Consider the following 14,145-nt stretch of genomic DNA (forward strand, 5'->3'; position numbering starts at 1 on the left):
GTCAACACTTTGAGAACTGCTGGTCCAGACTAAACTAGAACTAGAAGAGCTGTGACTGGAGGTGGGGTCAACCCAGGTACCTAGAGCTGTCCAGGGCTTTGGGAGTGCTCGCGATGTCTGCCCGTTGCACGGAAAGCTATGGCTTCTGGAAAACTGCTGATCTCAGTCTGGAGTGGTTCAGGAACGGGGGTGAGGCGTCAGAGGCTGGGCGTGGGGGCAGAGGCCTGGAGATGAGGTGAGGCTGGTACTTGGTTATTTAATCAAGGAGGAGGCCCTTGTCTTCCCAGAGGAAAGCCAGCAGCATCGTGTGGAAGCTAGACTGACCAAAGGCAAGTTCTTCAAGTCAGGGCGAGGGGTCTCTGCAAATTACTCTGTGCTTAGCGGGGTCTCAACTCCCTCCCGCTCTGTCCACAGTAAGCCCCTGCCTATTGAACCCTAACTGGGCTCCAGGGTCCAGGCTGGGCCTAAAATGCTTCTTCACATTTAATGCAGACTTCGAGGCTCTTTGAGGTTATGTAACTGGCCTCACAGACACTGGGAGGCTGGCTGGGATTTGAACACCACGCTGCCCATATGCTGTTTTTCTCGGTTCAGTAGTCATTTATGCACACCCACTCTCCACCAGGCCCGGAGCTGGGCACAAGGATGCTGGAATGGATGCATTAGAGCCTGCCCTCTAGAAGCTTATGGCCTCTCTGAGGTGATGGAAGCATGAACATACGTGAATACAGCATGACCACAGCTACTGTGAATGTCTGAACCAAGAGTTAGGGGGGGCCAATGGGAGGATGACTAACTTTCTCACGGTCCTAGGCTCCTTGCCACAGTTTGGCCCTGGCAGGTGAGTGAGGCAAGTGCCTCAGAATGACACAGCTCACTTCCCAGAAGCCCCTGACCAGAGGGCAGAGGCCTGACTTCCTGCCTCCTGGGAGAAGACAGGAGACTCCCAGTGCCCCTGGCTGCTTTCTCCTTTCCCTTCTCTTTGGTGAATGCATTTGTAACATGTCACTTCCCTTTATAAAGGTTCTTATTCCAGCCCAGGAAATGAGCAGTCACCTGGGCAGCTCTCCAGGCAACTATATCCACCAGCTTTTCCAAAGCTTCAACTGGCTCTGTCCTTACCAGGGGGGATGAGCTGTAACGGCCTCCCAGGCAAGGCCCCTGCACCTTTATTCTAAGGAAGCCGAAGAGGTCAAAAGTGTTAGAAATTTCCAGGCGTGAGGAATGTGTGTGCAGCAAGGCCTCACTGATGATCTCAGGCCCTGACGGCTCTGATGATGGAAGAGGAGGCGTACGGCTAAGGCAGTGGTCCCGAAGCCATCTTGTCCTCTTTTCCCCAGGATGGGCTAGGGAACACTTGGTTCTCTGACAGACTCTGTTGCATAAGGAAAAACAAAATCAAGTTTGGCCCACATATAAATAGACAGCAACTTTATTTAGTTTACTTTTCCTCAGAGACGAATGAATATATAGTGTTGAGCTGACCCACTTAAAAAAAAAGTTATTCTTCCTCATATAAAGAAAATGAATTTGTTATAAAGCATTTGAAAAATATTTTTGGTATGTTTCCTTTTGGGCTTTTTTTTCCTGTATGGAGTTTTGTTTTTATGTCTACAGTTGGGCCACCCACTAAAATGTGACTGCTTCAGAGAAGTGTTCCCTTACCCCCCAGGAAAGGGTAAATTCCCCCATCATACATTCTCACTACATGCTGTTCATTCCCTCCGTAGTACTTATCGCAATTAATAACAATTATCTCCATGTTTGAACGACTATTTGCTTATTTGACTCCTCCAGATTGTCAGTGTTCAGGATAGCAGCCACTAGCCACATGTGGCTATTTAAATTTAAATTAAGTGAAATTAAGTAAAATTAAAAATTCAGCTTCTCAGTTGCACTAGCTGCATTTCAAGTGCTCAAAAGCCACACATGGCTGGGGGCTGCTATCTTGCACGGTGTAGGAATAGAGCATTTCTGCCACAGGAAGTTCTAGTGGACAGCATTGCTCTAGACCGTTGACTCCCAGGTAGTACACAGGACTCCCACGGTCCTTCTCTCTCGTGTCGTGAAGTATCCTGTGCACCTGGAATCTGAGGATCTAGTGAAACTTGTGAAACGCCTTATTTCTAAGTTATGGATGAATAGAGGAGTGCAGGCCAGGTGGTGGGGAGAGGAAAGCAAGGAGAGGAAAAGAGCAGAAGGGCTTTCAGAAGAGCCGTGTAGGGGTGAGACAGGGGAGGGGCTTGGGATTGCTCAGCTCTGGGCTGCACATGGCACAAGGGTTGGTCATGGTCCCCCGCTGGCAGGGTGCCAAAAATCAACACGTCCCATTGGAAAGCCCTGAGAAGGGCCTGCCTTGAGCTCCTCCTCTGAGAGGTCCCAAGCGTAAAGGCCCATCAACCTGCTCATCTAGGAGACTGGAGCCCAAGGAGATCTAGACACTCTACCCTGGGTCCCACCTGGGCTGGGATCATCTGAGTTTACTCCCCTGAGGGGCTGAGAGCTAAGCACTCCCTGCTTCTGGGTCTCTCCTAGGGGACGCTTTGGTTTGCAACTCTGTAATGCTGGCTGACTCCTTGCCCTCTGGGGCTGCCACCAGAGTCCTGTCTTGGAGGCCAAGCCTGCCTTTTCCGTGGCCTCTGTCCCACCATTATGCGAGGCTTCCTCTCCCCCAGCTAACTCCTGTGTCCATGGGCTTTTTGAGAAGGTAAAGTCAGCCAGGACAGGCCCTTGACTCTACTTCCCCATCATGCTTCAGGGCAGACTGAAGGAGGTGAGTCCACAAGGATGTACTTGTGTGGGCTAGCCTCTCCTAGAGGGTGAGGGCAGGGGAGGGGCCATGCTTAGGGTCCCAGCCCAGCCACTAGCTTTGTACCCAGAACAGCCCCAAGAAGCTAGTCACTCGGAAACCACCGTGTGAAATAAACACTACCTATATGCAACATGGAGAAGAAACTGAGAATAACAGGGTAGAGGTTGGCCAGAAAAGCCGGCCAGTGGGTATCAAACTGGAAGCTCAGGGCAGGTAGGAGCGTGGAGAAGAAACCACAAGGACCAAGAGAGCCTTTGCCAGTGACAAGTTCAGGAAGGTCTGGGATCACATATTCCACTTAGATTGAAGCAGCCCCTTAGAGAAGCCCAAGCATGTGGGACAGAGTGGTCCCATCTGCCGTGTTTGGCACTGACGCAGAGAAAAACGCCTCGAAAAGTAAACCAAGCCTTTTTTAGGTCACCTGCCATATCAATTAGACTTAGGTTCAGCAATGAGTTGACAGAAATCTCAGTAAAACAGTGGATGAGGCAGGATAGAAGTGCGTTTCTCTCTTACGTTCAAAAAGCCTGGAGTTAAGCGGTCTGGGGCTGGTCTGGCTCTTCCAGTGTCAGGGGCCTGGGCTCTTTTTAGCTTGTTATCGTCTTCAATATGAGCCTTCCAACATATGGTCCAAAATGGCTGTTCCAGCTCCAGCAATTATATGTGCATTCCACCCAGAAGGAGAAGGAAGGAGGAGAAGTGCACATCCTTTTCCTCTAAGGACAATTCCTGGAAGTTACACATACCACTTCCTCCTACATCCTATTGTCCAGAATATAGTTGCATGGCCGTGTGTTTGGATGTGTAGAGTCATTAGTGACGTAGGGGAGCGGTGATATCGAGCACATGGCCAGGAGGCCTTCAGGGGCCCTCCTCCTGAGCAATGGGGAGCTCCCTAGCCCAGGGGCCCCAGAAGGTCCAGATGTCAGAGGGAGCTGAGGCTACAGAGGTTCCTGTGAGCAGAATGGCAGGGACCAGAGGGTTAGCTGGGACATGAGTCTTTGTGTTGGATAGCGCTGGTTTTGTCTTAGCTCTCAGTGCCTTCCCAGATGGGTGTTGGAGAGGTGCTTCCTTGCTGCTTGGGATGCCAGGGTCTGCCTTCGCTCCCTGGCCTCTGGCCTCTGCAGTCCCATGAGGGTGTGCCACGCAGTGCACAGTGACAGAGGGTAAGAACAAGGTTAATTGGAAATGTCAGCTTGTGTTCCCTTTTGCAGCCGAGCCATTCAGACCCTTGGAGATGCAGGTTTCAGCCTGTGCTGACTTTATTTGGGTGACCATCGACGAGGTGCTCAGAGTCACACAGTGATGTGTAATGAGGGCAAATTCAGAGAATTCGGGATGTAAGAAACGGGAAAGGTCTGTCCTGGCATCTCAGCAGCATGGGACTGGGCTGCTCTGGAATCCCCAAGCCCTTCCCACCCAAGGAGTGTGGCACTCAGAGACAGAAGAGAAGGCCCGGAGTCCTGGCTCCGTCACCTCCTTGCCGAGCAACTCTGGGGTGTTTCAGGCAGAGAGAAGAGCACATGCAGATGCCTGTAAGTGTATCCCAGCATGTGGGGCAGGATGAGATGCTGGGAGGGCTGTGAAGGGCCTTGAACGCCATGCCAAGGAATTTGGACTTTCTCTGGAAGACAACAGGGAGCCGCCACTGAATGGATTGTAGGCTGGTGAGGATGGACTCTATGTGTGTACTGCTCACCCTGGGTGCTGCGTGGAAGATGGGCTAATGGGGAGTATATGGATGCAGGGAGACCTGTGAGGAACCTAAGAATCATGGTAGCAGGGGCTAAAGGACCAGCTTGGACATGCAGGCCTTTGTGTTACATGGAGAAGCTCTGTCTTAACTTCCCCTGCCTTTCCACATGGGTACTGGAGAGGAGCTTCCCTATAGCCTGGGATGTCAGAGGCTTGCCTTCCTTTTTTTTTTCTTTTGTTTTTCTTTTTGTGGAACAGGAGGCATGCCTGGCAGCTTTGCAGAAGCCTGAGCCATGGGCACCGCCGGAGGCTGGGTAAGAGCCCTGCGCGTTCAGGTGGAGCAGCCTCTATTGGACAGAGCCACCCCAAGCGGCCTGTCCCCCGGGCCTCATTATCTGCAGCTGGCTCTTTGCATCGCTTACTGTCTGGAGCCTTGCCTGAGCCTAAAATTACACAAAGTAGGCCAGGAGCTCCTCTGTGGCTGCCCTCCACCTTCACTCCAGCCTGCGGGAAAGATCTGTCTCAACCAGAATTAGGAGAGGCTGGAGCACCTGTGTCTGCCCATTGGAAGGCAAAGGGACTTACACACGGGCTGGTGCCAGCAGTGGCTGCTGTATGTTGTGCACCTACTGTGTGTCGGGCACAGGGCTAAATACTTCCTGTATGTTTTCTCATTTAATCCTCACGACAGCTCTACAGTGTGGATGTTATTATTCTCATCTTTCATATCCATTAGTTTAAAAGTAGAGGCCAAGCAACCTTTCTGTTTGAAAATGTCTGATCAGGCTGCTCCCTTCCCAGGGAGGCATCAGATGAAAATGACAAAAGCCAATACAAGACTCCTCACCCATCCACCTGTCTGTCCATCCACCATCTACTCACCCACCTGTCTGATCTAAAATTCACTCTGTGCCTGCTCTGTGCCAAGCACTCTAGGAGGTTATAAGGCAGAGGGAGGAAGACCTGAAAAGAAATCAGTAACATTTAGGATACCTACTGCGGTAGATACCATGGGCTCTTTGGGGGAGCACGTGTGTTTACATGTCAAGAGGTCAGAGTATTTGGAAAGGTTGGGCGAGAGACACTGTCAGGCAGGTTGGCTGGTCCTAGGTTGTGAAGGACCTTGACGGCCGAGTCAATATTTACGGTTTATCCAGTGGGCAGTTGGAGTCATGCTATGTCTTAAAACATCACGGTGCCAGGATTTGAGTTGTGTTGGACAACTCTAGAGAAAGTACGTTCCGAGATGATGAACGCGGGGAGATCCTCGTGCGCAGGACATGCAAGAGATGCTGCTGTAGGGCCTGTGGCAGCAGGGGTGGGTGTGGTTGTGAAAAACAAAAAGCAGAGCCGGACAGTAGCTAAAGTGGAAAAAGCAGATTTTATACAGGACTGGTGCAGTAGGGGAAGAGACCTCTCTGTAGAACTGGGCTCCATTCCAAATACAACAGGACAAGTGGGAATTTATAGCCAAGGAGCAGGGTGGGGTCAGTGGATGGAAAATTACTGAGAGGAAGCATCAGGGTAAGAGGGGATTTTGGCTAAAGTGACCCAGATTCTTGCTGAAGGCAGGTGGAGGTGATCACCTGGGGGATGGTGGAGGATGAGGAAACCAATCAGATACTGAGCGTGATCAGATCCCGAGGGTTGGGGTTGCGGGGGTTCTGGCTAAACTGATTTAGCAGGATTCGTGCTAAAACCGGATGATTCAGAGCTGAACGCGGGAGCCCAGAAGTCCAGGTATAATTGGAAAGCGGATTCTGAGGAGCCTGGCTGAAGTCTGGCCAAGGACTCTTTTCAGTTGGGACAGAGAGAAGAGGAAAGAATAAAAAGGCGGAAGCAGCAGGACCGGGTGCTTGAGGGTGTGGGAGAGGGGGAGTCTGAGTGGTCCTGGGGTCCTGGCTGGATTGACAGGGTCGTGTGAAACTGTTGTTCACCAAGTAGATGGGTGTGCGGGGCCTCCTCCCTGCGCACCCCCTCTTGCAAATACGCTGGGGTCCAGGGGTAGCTAGGCAGCAAGGTCTCTTTGGGCTTGTAAGCCTCCTCAGGAATGTCAGGGCTCAGTGTGAGTCAAAGAAGGAAGGGAATTCGCACTGGCAGTCTGGCCGAGAGGCTGGGGAGAGGGGCCCAGCAGTTGGTGCCTTCTGCAAGGTGCCCTAGCTCTTGGAGGAGCTAGCTCTGTGCTTTCCTGGGGTGCTGTGATGTGCATCCCCCCTTCCTTACAGGTTAGTTGATGCTTGCTTTGTGCAGAGGGGCTTGTCATGTAAATGTAAAAAGACCAAGTCCCCCGGGATCCAGGCCTTCCCTTGAGCATGGCAGCTCTGCAGGCAGCTTAGGGAAATGCGTAATTCCAAATGTCATCCCCTAGGCAGTCCCTCCTCAACCTTCTGTCCTTTCCCCGGGCTTGGCTGTCCCCTGAGTGGGGAACTGACCTTTATACATGCACTCTAGCTGCTAAAACCTCTTTTGACTAGAAAACACTTTTCAGCAGAGGCTGTTTAATCCTGTGGTGATGGCCGTTTGGGCCAGTGGAGGGCCACCTGCCACAAGGTGACTTTCTCGTGGGGTGTTCCGGAGGGGCTGGGAATTCAAGGAGTGTGGCATGGATACAGCGTGTGCACGTGAATATCCGAATGTGGCCACACATGTCACACGTATGGTGGCAAGTGCATATCCTCATGGCTGTGCAAGTGCATGCAGGTTGGAATTTCTCAGTCCATGGGTTGAGCTCCACAGGGCACAGGTGATTCAGGGGTTCTGTGCCCGTGAACATCCCCAGAGACCGTGTGAGAAAGAGCTCCTCTCAAGTCTAACCTGCTAACAATATCTGCATTTTTGTCCTTCCCTTTTGTCCATGGCTGGTTTTCGTTGTTGCTTCTGCCATTTTTTTTTTTTTGATAAGACTATAATTCTTTGGGTAAGGTTTGGGAAGGCAGGGTAGAGTAGTAATTAAGAACATTGGCTCTGAAATCAGGTAGAGCAGTGTCCCTCTTCAAGTCTGCCCCTTATGAGCTGTGTGATGTAGTGCAAGTTACTCAGCCTCTCTGAACCTCAGTTTCTTCATCTGTAACAGGAGCATGGTAATAGATTTCTCCCAGAGTACCAGACCAGTGTTGCACAAAGTGTGAATTAGAGATAAGGTGCTTGAGAAAAATGAAGATTCCTGTTTGGGGGCGTGGCCCAGAATTACACACCAGGTGATTCTCATTGGATGCACACATAAGTTTGAGAGCCATAACCCTAGACTGTTAGCTCCCCGAGTGAGGGAACCACGGCTTCACATTGTGCCCCAGTGCCTAGCACAGCTTCGGGCACACGCTGAGCGCTAAGTTTTTGGTTGAATAACCAAATGACTTTATGACTTGATGCAGCCAAAGCACTCAGTGTAGTGCCTGACACAGAGCAAGACCTCTGTAGATATCCAAGTGTTTCATTATTAATAATAGGGAAGGTACGTCTCTGTAAATAAATCAGCAGGACCCAGCACTCCTGGCACACAGAACACAGTCACCCCCTCCCCACATGTACTGAAGGTTGGGTCCCCTCCATTTCCATTACAATGTGCCTGGTTTCTCTGAGGCTGACAACTGAGAGCCAGAGGAGGATGGGCCACCCACATCCATGGGGTCTTGGTGTCCTGGTTGGGCCCACTGGCCATCTGCTTCTTTTCTTTGGAGGGGATACTGAAGCCTGAGGACCTTCCGGGCTGATGAGGAAGACTCGTGTTCACCATTCCAGAGCCCAAGGCATCCATTTTTATTAGGTTTGCAGACAATCATGACAGAAGACTGGGCTGGCTTTTTATTGTTCCAGGTTTCTTGGCTTGGACCTAGAGAGAGGAAAAATTATTTAGAAAAGGCTTTTCCTGTCTGAAGAAGAATGGGTGTTTCCTGAAGCCACCAGAGCCCAAAGCACCAGCATGGGAGTTAGGGGGAAGGAAATGGGAAACAATGCTGCACCCTCTCCTGTCCCCCCGCCCCCCCCCCCCCCCCCCCCCCGCAACACATTTGAAGCCCAGGTCACGTCCCTGAGCCACAGGATGCAGGAGACGGTGATCTAAGCTAGGGCCCCTCACTTTACAGATGAACAAGCCTGGGACTTTGGGAGAGATGGAATTTTTGCAGGTCAGTGGGTGGCTGGGGCGAAGCTGAGCCTCGGGGCTGGTGTACTGAATGCTAAAGCCAGGCCCTGCCCCATGCCACTCTTCCCTGTCCCCTTCCCCACACCCCTGGCCTGCCTCACCCCATTCCCCCAGGGTGAAAAAGGCTGCAGCAACACTTGTGAGTGACCACCCTGTGCAGAGATGGTGCAGACGACGGGGACAGGGTAGCTGCTATGGTCTGAATGTTTGAGTCCCCCCCCAGATTCATATGTTGAAATCCTAACCCCCCAGATGATGGTATTAGTAGCTGAGGCCTTTGGGAGGAGATTAGGTTATGGGGTGGAGCCCTCGGGAATGGGATTAGTGCCCTTATGAAAGAGACTCCAGAGAGATCCCCAGCCCCTTCCATCTGTGTGGACGCAGAGAGAAGGTGCCGGCTATGAACCAGGAAGAGGGCCCTCACCAAAACACAGCCATGCTGGCCTCTTGATCTTGGAATTCCTGTCTCCATAACTGTCAGAAATAACTTTGTGTTGTTTCTAAGCCACGCAGGTATTTTGATCTAGCAGCTTGAACAGACTAAGACCGTAGCAGAGAAGGGACATCCCCACCCAGATATTGAAGGCATGACAATCTCCTGACTGCAGGGTTCCCAGAGTCCCCACTGAGCCCCCTTTACCCTGCACCAAGCCCCTGTCATTTCAGCCAGCCAGGGGAATGGGCACAGGACTGGGGCCTGAGGTGGCCCATTTAGGAGATGGGGATGAAGCTCCGATGGTGGACACCTATGCCAGAGATGCCATTTTCCCTGAGACCCTTCCTTGGGTTCTGCCCCTGAGGACCCACACTTGTCACAGATCAGCAAGGCTGGAATTAACTCAACAACTTCCTGAAATGGAGGCTCTAGAAACATCTAAGACACGGCAGCCATTCGGGCAGAGCTCATTGTTCTCTAAATGGCAGAAATACCTGGGAAGCCGCTGCCTCCCTAATAATAGTAACTAACATTGATTGAGCACTTGCCTTGCACCAGACCCTTTCCACATACTTTATGTAACATTTAATGCTTACAACAACCTATGAGGAAGGTCAAATTATTTACTCTTCCTCCAGATGCTCAGAGAAGTGAAGAAAGTTGACTGAAGTCACACAGCTAGAAAATGGTAGAGGTAGGATTTGAACCCAAGCAGCTTAACTCTTCGCCTCTTCACTGCACGTTCTCTTCTCGATAGCCAGGTTCTTCCTCTTTGAGCTTGGCTTGTTTGCTTTCTGTAACTAGGGTGTGGAAAGAGTTATTCTACATGTGAAAAGTTATACTTGCATGTGAAAAGCAAGTAGCATATGGCAGGTTCTTCATTCATGTATTTTTCATTCATTCATTCATTGAAAAATGGTTAAGTGTGTGCCAGCACTGTGCTCTTTGCAAGAATGACTAAGTTGGGGTCCCTGCCCACAAAGAGCTCATGGTCTGGAGGTGAGACAGATATCTAAAGAAACATGCAGATGTCGTGGAACTAGGAGCGCTAAGGGGAGGAAGCCCAGGTTGCTATGGTAGCACAGAGGTGGCTATGACTTGCTCTATCCGGTAGGGTAGAGAGGGTGAGGGAAGGTTTTAAGAGGAGGGGGGTTGGGCTAGATGAAGAACTGTTGCCACAGTGGTGGCCTGGGGGTGGGGCCAGTGCAGGAAGGGCCTTATATGTCGGGCTAATGGATTACGACTTGATGGTGCAAGCCTTGGAGAGCCACGGAAGAACAGTAAGTAGAGAGGCATGATGAGATCTGCGGTTTAGAAAGACCACGCTGGTGGAGGATGGCTTGGAGAGGGTAAGGCTGAAGGCAAGGAGTCCAACTGGGAGATGACTGGATGAGTGCAGGTGAGAAAGGCTGTGGGTGGGAACTAGCACAGTAGTGGAGGAAATAGAGGTGGAGTTTGAGGAAGACTTGGTGACCAACCAGGTATGGGAAGGTGAGAGAGAGGAGTTGGGGTTGATTCTGCGTGTGAAGCATGCGTGGAAATGCAGGCAATTGTTCAGGCGGTGGCAGGTTGCCCTGTTTGGGGAGGGAGGGTGAAAGAGCTTATAGGTGCAGAGTGTGACAGTGAGAAATGTTGGCAGCCAAAGTGTCACCCCATTAATCTCAGCCAGTGCGGAACGCTGTGGTCTCAGGACTGGATGTGGGCAAGCCAGGAAGCCTGTTGCTCGCTCTGTTTCATCAGGAGCCAGGCGGCATGCCTCAATGCTCACATTTCTGGTTTCCAAATTCACTACCACTATTGAAAAGAGAGTTGTAACATTGCACAAAACTTGGAGCAAATCTGATGCATTTTATAGGGTTACTATAGACGGGGAGGATTTTCTAACCCGTTTTCCCTCTCTGACAAAACAGAATTTGAGTATACAGCACCGCCATCAGCAGCCTTTCTGCTGATGACACTTTTCTGTTTGGGCACTAGAAGACCTGCTTTCTGACACACGTGTCTGCTGTGTTGATGTGTTTTCATGGTCAGAGGGAGTCACACAGAGGTGCTGCTGTATCTTTCAGTGCTTGTTGAGGGCAACTTTTTGAAGCGTATGTCTCATTAGAGGTGGCAGGAAAGTAATAAAGGGTCACCCCAAAGTCTCAGAGCAAGCCCAGGGGAACCTGCAGAAGGCAGATCAGGAATCAGTCTCCAGGGCCTAGGGGTGCGCTAACTGTGGGAGCCCCTCGGTGCAGCATCAGCGCTGCTAACGCGATTGTCACCATCCCAAGCTTTCTAGTGAAACTTGGTAATTGAAGGGGGAACGTCAGTGGCTCATATCAGCAAGCCACCACCTTCAGCTCTGGGAAAACTTCAGTGCGCCTACAACGCATGTGGCAAAACAAACCTAAACCACCCAGGAGTTCCAGGCAGGCTGTTGTCCTAGCACCAGGGATGCAAGAGTTGCAAGTTTCCATAGCAACGAGGCAGAGAAACAATTACCACGCACCTTCCAGGGCCCTTTGCCAAGGTTACAAGGACACCGTCTCAGCGCTGGAGAAGGTGACAGAACTGACTATCTCTGTCTAAACTGTTGACATGGAAGGTGAAAAAGAGTTTATGGTACCACAGAATGTGTTTAGGATAATCTAGTCCGACTTCTTCAGTTTTCAGAGAAGGAAGCAGAGACCCAGAGAGGTTAAGCCCCTCATCCTAGGTTGCCCAGCTTGGGAAGGGCTGGGCTGCAGTGCCACCATGGCTTTCTGGTCCCTGGCCCAGTGCCCTCTTCTACCCTCCCTGGGGTTGGTACTGGGAATGGAGGTGCCCCTCGTCTCTGCCAGGTGCTGTGTCCCAAAGCCATACATCACGTTTGTGTAAAGAAAATTCCGGTCCACCATCGACTTCCTTGGTAGCCTGAGACGCTGTCTTCTTTATTTCCGACCCCTCTTTTGGTAGCACCTGCTAACACTGTGGTGCTCTGGTTCTGTTCTGTTCTGATTTGCTCCCTAAGATCCAGACATAGCTTTTCTTCCGGCTTTTCTTAACAGTTTGCCGCATGCTTTTCCCCACACATGAACATTTATTAAACATTTTAAGTATTATACACAATTTGCTTCTTTTACTTAGCAGTTTGGGGCGTTTTTCTGTCAGTACTTCATTCTTTTTGGCTGCTGCACATGTTACATTTTATAGACATATTGGTTGGTATTTCTTATTAATCAACATTTGGGCTGTTCCCAAGTTTGAAAAAAAAAGTTGCAACAAGTACTCTTGGGTCCATTTCTTTGTTCAGGATTAATTTCTAGAAGTGGAAGTTCTGGGTCCAAACCCAGAATATTTTGAATTTTAATTGATATTGCTAACTTACACTCTAAAAAGTTGTACCAATTTATAAGGCAGAAAATGCTATTTTTCTCTTTTTTGGGTACTTAATCTAAATCTTCGCTAACGTGATGGGTAAAACATGTTTTAATTTTCACTTTTTAATTCTGTGACGTTTAGTTTCTAACTTACTAATGTTGGTTTCTAGCAGTATTCATTCTCAATTTATTACCTCTTTGAAGTTTTGATTTTAGCCATTATGCTTGATATTAGATTATTCTTTTTTGTAACGAGCAGCCAGTTCTTGTTCTATCATTGTGACGTTCCATGCAATCTCATTGAAGATCAGAAACAAAGTTTTTTAAGGTCTTAGACCTTCTCCTTTAACAGCGGAAAAGGTAGTCTCGTACCTGTCTCTTTACTATCCCTGTGGAATATCCTGGAGTTTTCAACTTATTGACTCCTGGTCTGAGTGAACAGAATTTTTTTTAAGAAGTGTGATATAAAGAAATTCACAGTCCCTGTGTTGATCTAATTTTAATACCTGAATGCTAGCTCTTCTGTTTATAATCCATTTCTGACCTTTGGACCCATCTGCCTAGCTCTTAGCTCTATAGGCTCTGGTTTCAGCTCATGCTACCAGGGGACTCTCCCACTTTGGGCTGTCTTGGTAGATGTTCTACCCTAGGCAGGTGCTGGTCACCTATTCTTGACTCCTGATGGGCATTCAGGCAGTTACAGAAAAGAAATGTTTCACAAATGGTATCTGATACAGTCTAGTTAAGATTAATGGGGAATAAAAGTACTTTGCTTAGAAATAATTATCCATAGATCTAAAGTCAACAAATGTCTCTACAACAAAAAATACATAATTTTGGGGGGGCAGGAGGAGGCTTGAAATAGATCAGAAAACACTTTCACATTAATTGTTCTTTTCATATACTTCAAATCTGTACTTAATGCCTTTCTCCTCCTGGACATCAGAAGGAACACCTGGATATCTGGGAGAAGTTTGTATTTTTCCAAATCAATTTCTGGAAAAAGTGTGTCCCTTTCAAATTCCTACATGGTCCTCGTCACAAATAGTCTGACATGGCCTGGCCTGCTCATGGCTTCCTTATAAACAGAACTGCGTTCCACTATCCAAACCATGTCCACTTGATTTGTTAATTCTGGTTGCTCAATAAGTTTTAAGGCATCATCCAGACTTTTGGCAAGAAAATGAGCTCCCTGTGGAGGTTCCTTGAGTTCTCTACTGAGAACTATATTCATTGTGTCCTTTAAAGGTCCATTCTTCTCTGGAATGGAGAACAGGTTTTCCTGCCCGTCATCACCAAATTCTGTTTACCTTCTACTGAAGAGGTTGTGGTCATTCTTTGGAAATACCTGTAGGCTTTCCTGAGCCGGGGCCAGGGCAGATCCCCGTTCTTGCCTATGCCCGTGTTCTGGGACCCAGCAACAATGCAGTTTAGCGGACGAACAACGACAGCAGCAGAAAATACTTCCGAGCTAGCATGTCACACCAACATGGGGATTACCCACCAGCTTGGCGTGAAATTTTTCTTCTTCCAGCTTTTTTTTTTTTTTTAACATCTTTATTGGGGTATAATTGCTTTACAATGGTGTGTTAGTTTCTGCTTTATAACAAAGTGAATCAGTTATACATACACATATGTTCCCGTATCTCTTCCCTCTTGCGTCTCCCTCCCACCCTCCCTATCCCACCCCTCTAGGTGGTCACAAAGCACCGAGCCGATA

At 49.4% G+C, this 14,145-nt stretch overlaps 1 protein-coding gene and 1 pseudogene across 3 annotated transcripts in view; one reads left to right on the top strand and one right to left on the bottom strand.

The window, feature by feature from the left end:
• GALNT18 (polypeptide N-acetylgalactosaminyltransferase 18) overlaps window positions 1-14,145 on the top strand; it is a 350,064-nt gene that overhangs the window by 60,504 nt on the left and 275,415 nt on the right. The window lies entirely within an intron of this gene.
• Window positions 12,116-13,904, bottom strand: LOC113625120 (dihydrofolate reductase-like; annotated as a pseudogene).

The sequence above is a fragment of the Aethalodelphis obliquidens genome, unplaced genomic scaffold (genome assembly GCF_003676395.1).
Source record: "Aethalodelphis obliquidens isolate GAN/ISIS:26980383/991018 unplaced genomic scaffold, ASM367639v1 scaffold14, whole genome shotgun sequence".
NCBI lineage: Eukaryota > Metazoa > Chordata > Mammalia > Artiodactyla > Delphinidae > Aethalodelphis > Aethalodelphis obliquidens.